Source organism: Xenopus laevis, chromosome 3L (genome assembly GCF_017654675.1).
Source record: "Xenopus laevis strain J_2021 chromosome 3L, Xenopus_laevis_v10.1, whole genome shotgun sequence".
In the NCBI taxonomy this organism is placed as follows: domain Eukaryota; kingdom Metazoa; phylum Chordata; class Amphibia; order Anura; family Pipidae; genus Xenopus; species Xenopus laevis.
In genome coordinates, this window is record NC_054375.1 from 153,753,444 (window position 1) to 153,769,827 (window position 16,384).

A 16,384-nucleotide genomic window follows, 5' to 3' on the forward strand; every position below is an offset into this window, starting at 1 on the left:
AAGACTCACAGCTTAAAGGGCACCTTCATTAGTAAAACTGTAATAACTGAAAAAAAAACCACAGAAATATGTTCAAACTTTTATAACCTGCCAAATTCTGTAACATGAACATGGTATTAATGTAATTAATAAAGTATTTATTTTGAACCTTTCTATTAATCCCAGTGTGCACCGATTTTTTTTTCGGACTTGGATAATAGAGCCACGTTCGGTAGCAACTGGGGCATTTTTTCAGTGTATGGAGTGCGTTAGAACCAGTGGACTTTTATATATATATATATATATCTCTATATATATATATATATATATATATATATATCTCTATATATATATATATATCTCTATATATATATATATCTCTATATATATATATATATCTCTATATATATATATATATCTCTATATATATATCTCTATATATATATATATATATATATATATATATATATATATATATATATATATATATATATATATATATATATATATATATATAGAGATATATATATATATATAGAGATATATCTCTATATATCTCTATATATCTCTATATATATATATATATATATATATATATATATATATATACATATATACATATATACATATATATATATATATACATATATACATATATACATATATACATATATAAATATATATATATATATATATATAGACAAATACAAGATTCCTCTGCACTCAACCCATTATCAATATATTTAAGACAGAGACATTTTGTGCTACTGCTACTGAAAAATGCCTTACCCTTTAAACAAAACAGGGATTGTTTGTCCATATATTGCAATATATTTAAGCTGAACAACTACGTCAAAGTCATCCCATATCTGGCCAGTCCTATGCTCAATTTTCATCTGATTCATTAAGAATTCTATGGTTTCATTATACATTTTATAAAAGGGACGAATACGTTTTACCTGCAACTTACTAGCTGCTTTCAAAGTAAAACTCCCAAACTTGGCTGCTCTTTTATTAGACACCAGTGGGATCACCTGACTATAGCTGGAGAGGGTGGGAGCTACAACATGGAGCTGGTCACTGCTCTTGTAGAACTATAACAAACAAGGGGAAGTTGTGCTCACCACTAGTTTTTAAAATCATTAGGCAGGGGTGCAATGAGGCTGTGACCACAAAATACATATAGACAAATACAAGATTCCTCTGCACTCAACCCTGTTGTTTAAAGGGTAAGGCATTTTTCAGTAGCAGTATGCACAAAATGTCTCTGTCTTAAATATATTGATAATGGGTTGAGTGCAGAGGAATCTTGTATTTGTCTATATGTATTTTGTGGTCACAGCCTCATTGCACCCCCGCCTAATGATTTTAAAAACTAGTGGTGAGCACAACTTTCCCTTGTTTGTTAAATATATATATATATATATATATATATATATATATATATATATATATATATATATATATATATATATATATATATATATATATAATTAGGGATGCACCGAATCCACTATTTTGGATTCAGCCGAACCCCCGAATCCTTTATGAAAGATTCGGTTGAATACCGAACCGAATCCGAACCATAATTTGCATATGCAAATTAGGGATGGGAAGGGGAAAACATTTTTTACTTCCTTGTTTTCTGACAAAAAGTCATGTGATTTCCCTCCTGCCCCTAATTTGCATATGCAAATTAGGATTCAGATTCTGTTCAGCCAGGCGGAAGGATTCAGCCGAATCCTGCTGAAAAAGGCCGAATCTTGGCCGAATCCCGAACTGAATCCTGGATTCGGTGCATCCCTAATATATATATATAAAGTATTAGATTATATATAAGATTTTAATAAAATCCTGGAGAGAAAGTGTTGTAATGGATCCCCCCGGTGCTGCTCATTATAAAATGATAAAGGAGTATCATAATATGAATTTCAACTTAACTTCTCTGTGTAGTTTATGTTCATATAAGTGCAAGCTGTTGGCTCGAAACTGCTTCAAGGGAAACTAAGAAGAAACAATAAATAACTTGCACTGTGTTGTGGCTCGCGGGAGCTCAGCTGATTTTAGAATGTTGTTTTTATTCATCAGATTCAATGGCATGACCTGCGCCGCATGTAAACAAAGTGCAAGTATTGCCCAATAACAGGTCTGACAGGTACGTGACTTGGGTCTCAGTTATGTAATCACATGCTGACTATATTGAATTCTCAGCCAGGGTATGTGTGTTAATTCAGATCATTATATCATGAGACTTGTTTTCAATAGGCCCTTATGAGCCCCACGGGCAACACTGGGCGTCTGATAGGTCCTTTCACTTTGTACCTGGGTGGGAGAAAGCTTATGTTGCACTAAACACATACAAATTAGCTGGTCACAATTGGTTTTTGTATTCAATATCATATCTAACCCAAGTGTCATGTTTATTCGTACAAAAATGCAGACTTTTAGAACAGGGGTCCCCAACCTTTTTTGGCCTTGGTACCAAAGAAGAGCCAAATTTTTTTGTAAGGACTGAGGGGGTCGAAGGGGTCGGCATCCAATTCTGGCACGCCGGCGGCCAATTCGGAGACTTGGGGCCACCGAATTGGACACCAGCACGCCGCATTAATTCTTCGGCGGCCCAGTTCTAGGCCACGGGCCGGCGGTTGAGGACTCTTGTTTTAGAACGTTTGTCTCCTGCTTTCTTAAAGGCACAGTATATGTATATTTTCATTTATACTGAAAATGGTTCTAACAGCTTTCAAGCAATTGTTCGTTATAAAAATATGGGTAAATAGATAGATTACGCATATTAAAAAATGTTTCTTATAGAGTTAGTTAGGCAAAAATGTAATGTATAAAGGCTGGAGTGAGTGGATGTGTAACATAATAGCTAGAACACTACTTCCTGCTTTTCAGCTCTCTTGCTTTCCACTGATTGGTTACCAGGCAGTAACCAATCAATGACTTGAGAGGGGGGGCACACGGGCCTTAACTGTTGCTTTTAAATCTGAGCTGAATGCTGAGGATCAATTGCAAACTCACTGAACAATTATGTCCCATTTGGGCCCCCTTATAGTTACTGACTAACTCAGAGTTAGAGAGCTGACTATGAAGATTTTCATTCATCCAGGTCATGGTATATCTCATGTAAGTAATTCTTAAACAACCCAACTTGCGGAGTAATCAATGAAGACGTTCCACTACTCATCCGAGCAGCTTCTTCAGTACAACTGACTGGTGTGGGAAGTCCTCGGCATATAAACTCTTCCACTCATCCAATCACAATGGCACATTGTAGAGAGTTGAGAAGCAGGAAGTTGTGTTCTGTTCTGTTAGGTGACCAGTTAGAGTCCTGCTCAGGCCCATTTTCTTATACCTGTACCAGACCTGTACCCGCTACCCATGACCTGCAACCCAGAATTTTCCCCCAATGATCCGCTACCCGACCCACAATAGGCCAAGTTACCTTCCGACCCGGGGACACGCGAAACCAGAAGTGACGTCACTCCAGCACCAAATCTCAACAAAAAATAGAAAAAAAAACTGCCACAACTACAGGGAATGGTGGGAAAGCTTAAGTCCGCACCTTGGGTACCAAACTGGGTCACTCACGCAGGGCCCCCACAGTCAGGTAATCTTGGACCTTTTGCACGAAACCCAACCGTTTTGCGGTTATTCTGTAGGTCCCCGACCCAGTGCAAGACTCTACATCCACTCACTCCAGCCTTTTTACAACTAACTATATTAGAACTATTTTTTTTAACTATTTACCCAGTTTTAACCGCAAAGGAAATGTATTTTTCCCCCCTGAACTACTTTCCCTCCCTTCATATGGCAGTAGTGAGCTCTGTATAAACAAACACATCACTTTCCTTAGCTGCATCTGTTTATAGGATTTCAGATTATCCAGAGCTCTTAATCTGCGGGCTGCCCATTTGTTTTACGAGTCTGCATATGAGAGTACAGTAATAGGACCTGTTATCCAGAATGCTCGGGATCTGTTTTTTTTCTAAATAAGGGGTCTTTCCATAATTTGGATCTTCCTACTTTAAGGGGGTTATTAATCAAGAGTCCGAATTTATCTCAATATTTTCTGCTACAAACTCTGATCAAATCCGCTTGGGTTTTTTTATGCTTATTTATTATTACATTTTCCCGAAACTTTGCTTTGCGGGGAAAAAAATAAGATTTTCACGATTTTTTCATCCGATTTTTTCAGAATTTTCACCCGAAAACTTCAGGATATGGCACGAAACCCAGCGCACATCAAAAAAATCATAGGGACTTCTTCCATTGACTTATATGCAACCTCGGCAGGTCTGAGATGCCGGATTTTCAGAATCAGACTTTTCCATCCTCAGGGTTTAATAAATTCCTGAAAAATTTCTGAGTCTGATTTTATAAAAAAAAAAAAAAAATCATAATTTTTTTGTGATTTTTGCATTTGGAGTTTAGTAAATAACCCCCTAAGACTACTAGAAAACCATATAAACATTAAATAAACCCAATAGGCTGGTTTTGCTTCCAATAAAGATTAATTATATCTTAGTTGGGATCAAGTACAAGCTACATAAATATACTTTTGGCCTATATAAAAACGCTTACATTCGACCTTTGTTAAATCACCCCCTTTGGGTTTTGAATGATGAGGTCACAGTCTCCTACTTTTCATCTAGAGGCTGCGGGGGTGTAATTAAGATAAAATGCACCATGGGGGCATCACCCAGAACACCCAAAACATTGAAGAAAAAAAAAAACCAGAGCAGTAAAAAAAAAAAAAAAAACTTTCAGTGCTAAGAACAGGGACTTTTCATAATTTAAAACCCATTGCATGAGCAGAAATATCATAAATATCACTTCAAATTATAAAAATAAATACATATAGCCAAAATAATTGGTACACAAAAAACTTAAGTAGAGTTTACAGGGCAGCCAATGCTCTTTGTAATAGGGGTGGCGCCACAATATCCAATCTACTAAAAACTGTTTTTTTGCCCAGTGAAAGAAAATATAATGAATCAATGGTTTTGGTGTTATGAGTGAATGCAATTGCAACTGAAAGCAACATAGGTTTATCGGTTTCTCTTTTATAGTTCTGATGTGGAAACCCATACAGTATCCCCAGAGGCAGCCTTGGACTGGCAATCTGTCCATTCGGGCAAATGCCTGAGGGGCTGCTTTATATTGTGTTCATGTGGGCTGATCCTTAGTAACTGCGCCCCAGCATCTCTCCCACACTACTGACACATGATGCAGAGGCTGCAGAGTGAACTATGACCTTTCTTGCAGCCAATCACATTCCAGCACAGAAGAACCAGGGCATAAACACTTTTAAGATAAGAGCCAGAACTGCTAATAATACGCAAGCGGGCTGCTGCACCGCTCCTTCGCATTCCCATTGTAAATGATAAGGATATTAGAAGTCACTGAGGGGTTGTTCTGTGACCATATAAAGGCACAAGGCTGCAGGCTGAGTTATACAGGGAACTCTGAGTATCACTCATGTATTATAAGGGATAATGTACCCCCTACTGTAAATGATAAGGATATTAGAAGTCACTGAGGGGTTGTTCTGTGACCATATAAAGGCACAAGGCTGCAGGCTGAGTTATACAGGGAACTCTGAGTATCACTCATGTATTATAAGGGATAATGTACCCCCTACTGTAAATGATAAGGATATTAGAAGTCACTGAGGGGTTGTTCTGTGACCATATAAAGGCACAAGGCTGCAGGCTGAGTTATACAGGGAACTCTGAGTATCACTCATGTATTATAAGGGATAATGTACCCCCTACTGTAAATGACAAGGATATTAGAAGTCACTGAGGGGTTCTGTGACCATATAAAGGCACAAGGCTGCACAATCTTTAACAAAGTTTACATAAATTACACTTAAGTGAGAAAGGCAGCTCTCTATATGCACATCTTTTTTGCAGTTGTACCCCAATATATGAGTGTATGAGTACAAGACCATTGCGTGTTTACATGGGGGCTGCTTTGAATTTTTTGCATGGGCTGCTTTTTACTCCCAGTCTTGCTCAGCCCAGAGGTCATGTTCCCCTCCCCCATACATTTTTGATTGACGTCTCATTGAGAAGGCATACAGGTATAACTGCCTAGAATTTCCTGATTTTTAGGCTTTTGCAGAACTGGTCAGCACCTGCCCAAACCAGAATGTCCAGCTCAAAACTAGATGGGCACAGTCCTAATCTCCACCTGTTGTTAGTGGTTTGGGCTCTCCACTGCCTAAGGCAGCCTCTTAGTGATTTCTGTGTTCACTTCATTACAATAACCCCTTCCTAAGGGAATGGAGCAAGTCAATATGCAATACCTAGTGAGTTATTTATCAAAGGTCGAGTTTGTGAGGTTTGGGAGGTTTTTTTTCTACTTTGAATAAAATCACAGCTGAAATGTTTCCTTATTTATGAAAAACCCCAATGTAAAAACTTGATTAAATGCAAAACCTAGAAAACTTAGAATTTATTGAGTTTATAGGCGCCAAAAATCCTTGAATACTTGAAAGTTTTTCAGTGCAAACCACAAGAAAAAAAAAACCAAAAATCATAAAGGCAAAACACATTTTCAGAAGGTACCTCGGCCGTTGACTTCTACATACCTCCCAACATTTTGAAAACAGAAAGAGGGACAAAAAGATTTGCCGCGTGGAGCACAGAGAATCTATTTGACAACGCCCATTTTTGTGGCCACACCCCCTAATTACAATGTCCATTTTACAAAATTTGTCAGGTTATGAAAGTTTGAACACATTTTTGTGATTTTTATGTTATTACAGTTCTGCTAATGAAGGTGAATTGCCCTTTAAGAAGTAAGTCTTCTCCCAAGAGACAAAACTGTTACAAAAGTATCTAACTATCTATTCTGGGCTCTCTGCCAAAAGCCAGTTATGTTAGAAACTTCGTATCTATTTCTGGCTGTTCAGTGCAGGAGATCAAATAGAAAGTCGGGACATTTATGTACAAATGTGGGACTGCGGGTTGAGCTGACAAAAGTGGGACTGTCCTGCTCAAAACAGGACAGTTGGGAGGTATGCTTCTACATGACCTCGGCAGGATTTAGCTGGATTAGGGCTTTTAGCAGTTTTGGGCATAAAAAATCTAGAAAAATTCAAGTTTTTTTTTTTTATCCTAAAAAAAACACAACTCCATCTTTAATAAATAACCCCCCTAGTGTAGTTCATTACACCCACTTATAGTAGTAGAAGTAGGGATTCACCGAATCCAGGATTCAGTTCGGGATTCAGCCAGGGGGGCGAGTTAGGGGACGGAAAGAGAAATCTTAATTTTTTTGTCACAAAAATAGGAAGTAACAAATGTTTTTTCCACCTTTTCCCTCCCCGTCCCTAATTTGCATATGAAAATTAGGAGTCCGATTTGGTGAATATTTCATTGGGGATTTGGCCAAATCCCAAATAGTGCAATTGGTTTTCATTTTTTATTATTTGTGGTTTTTTACTTATTTTGCTTTTTATTAGATAAGGGGTCTTTCTTTCATTTGGCTCTTCATACCTAAAGTCTGCTAAAAATCATTTAAACATAAAATAAACCCAGTACAGGTATGGGATCTGTTATCCAGAATGCTCCGGACCTGAGGTTTTCCGGATAACCGATCTGTAATTTGGATCTTCATACCTTAAATCTACTAGAAGATCCTGTAAACATTAAATAACCCCAATAGGCTGGTTCTGCCTCCAATAAGGATTAATTATATCTTAGTCTGGATCAAGTACAAGCGACGGTTTTATTATTACACAGAAGAAGGAAATAATTTTTAGAAATTTGGATAAAATGGAGTCTATGGGAGATGGCATTTCCGTAATTCAGAGCTTTCTAGATAATGGGTTTTCAGATAACAGATCCAATACCTGTATGAGTGTTTTCCCACCAATACAGATTCATTATCTCAGTTGGGATCAAATATAAGGCACTGTTTAATTATTACAGAGAGAGAGAGGAAATAAGTTTAAATATATTGAATTATTTGATTAAAATGGAGTCTATGGGAGACGGCCTTCCCATAATTCATCGCTTACTGGATATCTGGTTTCTGGATAACAGATCCTATACCTGTATAAGCTTCATCATACTGAAATAGAAAAGCTCTAAATATAATCAATCAAATAATCTCTACAGTTTCTTAAAGTTTCTGTCTCTCTTCGTTCTCTCTTGATGCAGACGGCAGTCAGATTTTTATTGACAGTCAGATCTAGGGGGGGAATTTCCTTTCCTAGCAGATGTGCTTGAGGTCACTCAAGTAACTGATTCCAGTAGGGATGTTTCGCCAAAAATTCGCCACCGGCGAAATTTCGCAGACGTCCATTAAAGTCTATTGGCGTCAAAAAATGTTGTCGCGCAGCGAAATTTTTTTTGGGGTCTTTGGGCATCATTTTTTCGGCAAAACAAGGTGAAAAAATTTGCTCATCCCTAGATTCCAGTACAAACACAATAACTGACTTGGGCACAAATCCTGCGTGTAGAGAGACAAGATTTCTGGTGGTTTTAATAGATTGAATAATAAATCTTTTAGGTAAAAGGTAAAAGATATATTGAATCTAAGGGGCACATTTACTTAGCTCGAGTGAAGGATTAGAAAAAAAAAATACTTTGAGTTTCGAAGTATTTTTTTGGCTACTTCGACCAATCGAATTGGCTACTTCGACCTTCGACTACGACTTCGAATTGAACAATTCCAACTAAAATTCTTTGACTATTCGACTATTTTTAAAAAAAAAAAACTTTGACCCCCTACTTCGCCACCTACCGAGCACCAATGTTAGCCTATGGGGAAGGTCCCCATAGGCTTTCTAGCCAATTTGGGATCGAAGGAAAATCGTTCGATCAATGAATAAAAATCCTTCCTTCGGATTTAATCGTTCGATCAAACGATTATTCCTTTGATCGAACGAATTGCGCTAAATCCTTCGACTTCGTTATTCGAAGTCGAAGAATTTAACTTCGAGGGTCGAATATCGAGGGTTAATTAACCCTCGTATTCGACCAATAGTAAATGTTCCCCTAACTGTCATTGAAAATAAGACTCTCAACTCCTGCATGAATTGAGAATGAGGAGAGACAGATGAGCGAAGAACAACTTGATTATTTCAGTAAATTTTAACAATTATATTTAGAAAATTTCAGTATGACAAAGTGAAATTTTCATTTTCATGCTAGTTCCCCTTTAACAAAAGTAAGGATGGCATCATTTCCGGAGTTTGGCATTAATGTGATGCGCATGATTCACTTGGTTCAAGTCTTGGCAGTGCGTGTGCTTCAGTCACTGATTTTGGAAAGTTATATAAATCGTAATTATTAATCATTACATTCAACTAAGTCAACAGCCATGCCTGACACGTTTTGTGCGTGTCTCACTCACTAGCCAGGATGATGATAATCAAATAATTATTAAATATAATAATACGTGTTAAAGGGATTGTTCACCTTTGAGTTAACTGTTAGTAGGATGTAGAGAGTGATATTCTGAGACAATTTGCAATTTGGTTTTCATTTTTCATTATTGGTGGTTTTTGGATGGTTTTCAGATGGGGTCAGTGACCCCAATTTGAAAGCTGAGTCAGAAGAAGGCAAATCATTTAAAAACAAAAATCAAAAATAAATAAAGAATGAACACTCTATAAGAAACTAAGGGGCAGATTTATCAAGGGTCGAATTTCGAGGGTTAAAAAAACAATCAAATTCGACTCTCAAAGTAAAATCCTTAGAATTCGAAGGATTTTAGCGCAAAAGGTTCGATCGAACGATCGAATAAAAATTGCTCTGTTGAACGATAAGATAGTTTGAATCGAACGATTCGAACGATTTAAGTGATCGATCTAATGATTTTCATACGATCATAAAAAGTGCCCAAAACCTATCTACAATGGCTAACATTCAATTCGGTAGCTTTTATTTGGCGAAGTATTTTTTAAAGAGACAGTTCTTCGATTATCGAATGGTCGAACTATTTTTACTTCGAATCGTTCGAAACATTCGATTTGATCGAATTCCATCGAATTTGACCAATTCTATGGTCGAAGTACTCAAAAAATTACTTCAAAATTTGAATATTTTTGGAACTATTCACTTGAGCTTAGTAAATCTGCCCCTAAAAGTCTCGGCACCTTTTCCCATGTCCCTGGTGAAGCAATAAGTAGTGGAGGGGCTGCAGTCGTCGTATCTCACTTTCTCGTACATTCTTCTTATTGTAGTTCAGTTTATCCGGTCCTTTGTATTCTACTTTACTCAAGACATCGAAGTGGCTTTTGTATGTTGTGTGTTTGTTTCCATTGCGTCTCTGTTCCTTCTAAAACCGGCTCTTGTTCCACTACACAAATGTCACGGCTGTAAAACTAGTCTTTGTACCCTTATAATATATTTGTTTATAGCAGTGGGGTTTTCCCATTTGTATTATTACTAAGATGTAAAATAAAATCTGTGTATACAAGCAGCTAAAAATATACGTGTCTATTCCTGCGTATGTACTGGACACCTAATAGGTCAAAATAGCCGTTAGTGTTGTAGGATGTGGGGAATTGAAGTTGTCAGACTCTAAGGGCTCTTACTGAGGAGCGTTTTTACCTGCGCTCCCCTGCGTTCCGTTTTTCTGCGTTCAGCCGCAGGGGAGCACAGGAATTGACGCATTACGTTTTTTCCAATGGGGCTGTACTCACACAGGCGCGTGTAGGCGCAGAACGCAGGAAAAATGCAGCATGTTGCGTCTCAACCTGCGTTTGGCGCCTACATGCGCCTGTGTGAGTACAGCCCCATTGGAAAAAACGTAATGCGCCAATTCCTGCGCTCCCCTGTGGCTGAACGCTGAAAATCGGAACGCAAGGGAGCGCAGCTACAACCGCTTGTCAGTAAGAGCCCTAAGGGAGTCAAAAACTGTGAAAAATTGGATTCTTTTTTTTTTTGGTATAAAATCCGAATTTTTAGTGAAAAAATAACCTAAAATTTTTCGAGATTTATTATACACCGAGGATGGAAAAAGTCTGAATCTGTAGCAGTTTTCTAGTCAGCACTCACCCACTTTCCACCTCTTAGGTAGTCCACTCTCTGACCGAATTAATCCAATTCCAATATATGACACAGCTCCGTTCAGAAATTTGAATTTTTTTTTTTAAAAAAAGCCTTTATTTAGCACATGACTTTGTGATCTGCAACAATAACTTGAAAAAGGACTGGAAACAGGCCTGAAACGTTGTATTGTTGCAGATCACAAAGCCACGTGCTTTTTTTTAAAAAAAAAAAATTAACGTTTCAGAACGGAGCTGTGTCATATATTGAAAAAAGTCAGAATCTGAAAATCTGGCATCTCAGACCTGCCAGGGTTGTATATCATTAAAATTTAGACGTTTCTGTGGTCTGTACAGGAATTAGCCCGAAAACCTGACTTTTTCTCGCTCTTCAGACAAAAATACGAAAAATTTGGGATTTTCAAAAAAAAGCCCCAAAAAATTGAACAATTAGGGAAAAAAATCTGAAAAAGCACACAATTTGGATTGTTCCTCAATTTTATTGAGTTTTTCCCTGATCCAATTAAATTGTGCTTTTTTAATAATAAATAAGGTCAAATCGTGGATTCTAGTTGGCTCTGGCTTTTTTTAATAAAAAAAAGAAAAATTCAGATTTTGATACATAAGGCCCTAAGGGTCAGTTATGAAGACAGTGCAGTATCATACCTCCCAACCGTCCAGTTTAAGAGGGACAGTCCCTCTTTTGACAGCTCAACCCGCAGTCCCTCGTTTCTACTGGAAAGTCCCATTTTTCTCTGCACTGAACAGCCAGAAAAAGAAACAAAATTTCTAACTTAATTGGCTTTTGGCAGAGAGCCCAGAACAGCCACAGCAGCAGATAAGATACTTTTGTAACAATTTCTAGATAAGCAAATAAGTAATTGTAACAATATAAGATAACTGAGCCCTTGGGAAAAGTAGTCTCACAGCTTAAAGGGCAATTCACTTACATTACCAAAACTGTAATAACTGGAAAAATAACACATCAATGTGTTCAAACTTTAATAACCTGACAAATTTTGTAAAATGAACTTGGTAATTAGGGGGTGTGGTCACAAAAATGGGTCTGGTCAAAAATTGCCGCAGCCACTTTTTTTGTTTCTCTTTTTATTTTTAAAATGTTGGGAGGTATGCAGTATGCAAAACGCAGTTTCCTGTTTGCAAATGGGGGTGCAAGATCGCGCCACCATTAGGACGCAAGTGTCTTTAATGAATGATGTCAACTAGAGATGTGCGGGCCCAGCCAGAGGGACCCTTGGGTCAGGCGAACACTCGCATAAACATTTCAGGCCGCGTGCGGGTTCGACAATGCGATTCCTGCTAGTGATGGACGAATTTGTCCCATTTCGCTTCGCGACGAATCTCGGGAATTTCCCACGAAATTTGCGAAACTGAATAATAATTTGTGAAACAGCGATTTTGACGCCTGAGACAATTCACCGGTGTCAAAAAGGGCGCCGGCATAAAGTCAATGGGTGTCCATTTATCATCAAAATTGCCAAAAACTTTGACGCCGGCGAATTTTTGGGCGAATTCCCAAATTTATTCTCTGGCTGCAAAACAGGCAAATTTCCTGTGAATTCGCACCTGGCGAATAAATTTGCCCATCACTAATCCCTTCTGCTTTTGCATAAGGTGGTGCCTATTTATAGACTTGCGTCGGACCCCCTCCGTGATAAGGGTAATTTGGACCCTAGCAACCAGATTGCAGAAATAGCAAACTGGAGAGCTGCTGAATGAAAAGCTAAATAACTCAAAAGTCACAAATAATAAAAAATGAAAACCAAATGCAAGTTGTCTCAGAATATTACTCTCTACATCAGACTAACAGTTCATTTAAAGGTGAACAACCCCTTTAATGATCAACATCTACCAAGGCAGCAGATAGTAATGGTAAAAAAAAACAATTAAAGGAAAACTATACCCCCAAATGAAACAGGAAGAAATCACCTGACCAGAAATACTGCAGCTCTAACTGTAACAGGAAGAGATCACCTGACCAGAAATACTGCAGCTCTAACTGTAACAGGAAGAGATCACCTGACCAGAAATACTGCAGCTTTAACTGTAACAGGAAGAGATCACCTGACCAGAAATACTGCAGCTCTAACTGTAACAGGAAGAGATCACCTGACCAGAAATACTGCAGCTCTAACTGTAACAGGAAGAAGTGTGGAAGCAAAAGACACAACTCTGTCTGTTAATTGGCTCATGTGACCTAACATGTATGGTTTGTTTGTGTGCACCGTGAATCATATGATCCCAGGGGGCGGCCCTTGTTTTTTAAAATGTCAGTTTTCTATTTATGATTACCCAATGGCACATACTACTAAAAAAAATATATTATTATGAAAATAGTTTATTTACATGAAGCAGGGTTTTATACATGAGCTGTTTTATGCAATATCTTTTTATAGACACCTACATTGTTTGAGGGGTATAGTTTTCCTTTAAGCCTATGAGTAAGTGCCCCAACAGGCACAAAACGTGTTAGGCCTTCACCTGTCTGTCCTAACAAAAGGCTTGAACTTTAAAATTTTTGTTACTTTTTTGGAGGAAAACGTACAACTTTGTTGATCGCTAATTGTTTATGCACCCGTGGACTGGGGTGAACTGTGAGTATTCCTTGTTCCTCCTATTTTCACTGTCCCTGAGATTAGATACTAATTTACAGCAGTGCTGGTATTGGCAATTTGCAACAATTCTGCTGTTTTGGGTATAGTTTTCCTTTAAGGTAGCCAATGTGCCATTTCCATGCAGTATCTGACTAATCGCCCCAGGTATACTATATAATAATACTATAAATACATATTAATAAAGCACCAAAGAATTCCAAAGCAATGTACAATAAATGGATTTATACACTGAATGGCATTGGAATGGGGATACAGACAATAGTCTAGTCCCGGTGCAATGACTAGGAATGGGTTAACTGACTCGGGAAGATGTCGCTCAGCAGTGCAAACCCTCCCCCCCCCCGTGTGAATTGGAAGATTCCGATTATTATTAGTGTAAGTGGGTAGGATCTCCCATGGGTAAAATAAAGTACAAATAATCAGAATGGAATAGAAATACATAATAATGACTGTAATTATTCCATTCTGAGCAGCATGCCCAGGCTTGTTACATGTCATGGTGTGTGTGAGATTGGCTGCTGCCTGCACTGCTACCTGTGCTGTGTATGGGCTGGATTATGTATCAGACACATCATTACCTGCTGTGTAATTACTCCCCAGTAAGAGTTGGCAGCAATACATTTGCACCTTACTCTACTATAAGTTTCACTACCAGTACATATGCTCCGGATGAGACCTTAAAACCTGAGGGAGTGAGCCTTCGCATCAATGTGGAAGCAGGGTGTAGTGCAACTGTAACTGTATTCAGGGTGCAAAGAATTGGGCGCCAGTGGTTCTTATAACTTAACTAAATAACAGATTTATTGATATTGAGCACAGTATACAATCCTCAGTGGAGTGTACATAGATCAGAACATTGCAGGTTCATACAGTACATTGAATAGGCAGTACTCACAACACCCTTGGTCAGTATGATTCTCCTCAGAGATAGGAACAATACATGCAGCTTTGAGGAGGTACACCCAGCTTTCAGCCTCTTCCCTAAGTGGAACCTGAGGGGAATATATCTACCCTAGGTCTGTACACTTAGTCCCTACTTCTGGGCAATGAGTACCCTGGGATCTTAATCCCACTACAATCCTCGTAGGAGCCTCAAGCTGCTCAACTAAATAATCTAACTGTCTATCACTCCTAGAGCGACCTATTAACGATATAAACTATACTGACTAGACGCTATTTAAGTTTAGGTTCCACAGGGGGTCCTGTCTGCTTACTCAGACCAGGACTAACACAAAATGGACCCTGAAAGCATGGCTTCAGAGCCTTTTATATCCTAGCACAGTGCCATCTGCTGGTTACTGTGAGAAGTAGCAAGAGTCAACAGTACCCCTCCCAACTGTATTGTAGGACCCAATTAGGTGTCCATAACATGGAGGGACTGCCTGCACAAAATACTAGGGGTGGCTATTTTACACATCCCTACACATTCACATTCATCTATACCGCTCAGTTAATATACAGCTGGTTAGGGAACAATTCTAATACAAGGAGGGCTGTGTGACCTTACTTATCAGTTTTTTCTGCATTATTGTGTTCAGCACACTTTTGGCCATCACTATTGAAATAAGAAAGCAATGGAGCTACTACCACCCTGCATGTGGTGATAATGCAAGGGTTCCCACAGTCGGTGCATAAATAGGTGGAAAAAAACTTTTAAACAAAGAGTCTCATGCTAATGTTGTAACACCGGCCACCAAAGTGGAAGTGACGCCATCCCCACTATGGGCATCTAAAGCGCAACATGGTGTTAATATCCTGGCCTACAATATGTTAATGTTCTTGGATAATATCATGTCGTGTCATGTGTGGGTAAAGAGGAGGTAGTAGTAGTATAGGCTGAAAATCAGGCCTTTCACTGTCAAGAAATATTTACCTATTTTTAATTCTTCAGCATGTGTAGGTCCCAAAAGTATATGAGGGCTGAAGTGGCAGCCATTTAAACAAGTGTGTACTTGGTATCAAACTATTCATAAGACCCAGAGCATTTATTTTTTTGAACAAAAGTGCGGCAACACCTACCACCATTTGTATCCACGGGCTGGAAAAGTACCAGCTGCCTGGCTTGAGAATAATCCACTGAGGTGCGGTGCGGAGTCTCTTTGTGGTTGGACCTCTGAGTGAAACTTTTAGGTGGCCTGGACATATTCAGTGATACATGTCACAGTCCATACAAGGGCAGGACTTGCAAAAAGTGCTTAGTCTTAGGCTCATGACTATATTTGGGCATTATCGTACATGGTCAATCTCTGTAGGTTAGCATATGTTTTAAATTCGGGCCTCTTTTCTACTTTGTTGGTATGGCTCACCACCCAGGTGTCAATAACTTGGGTCTTCTGAAGGGACAGGCGTAACACTAATAGTATGGAGCCCTATCATTTGTAATGGCAGAGGAAAGGCCACCACTGATTTGCAAGGGATTCCCTTGGCGTTGACAATTAGGGATAGGCGTATTTTTTCGCCGTATAAATGACGCCCATAGTCTTATATGGCGTCGTGCTTAAAAAAAAAAAAAGATGCACGTCAAAAAAAAAATTCGCCGCGTGACAACATTTTTTTTGACGCCCATAGACGTCGCTGAATTTTTGTCAAAACGGGTCAAATTCGCCCATCCCTATTCACAATCCAGACTTCTTTGCCTTCTCCAGTTATTATGGGCTTCCACATATGTGTTGGTGGGTCTCTTACTATGTTATATGTCTGCTTCAGTGCATGTGTGATGTGTGTATAATCTCAGCAGGCGTTTTAGTCAGGTTGT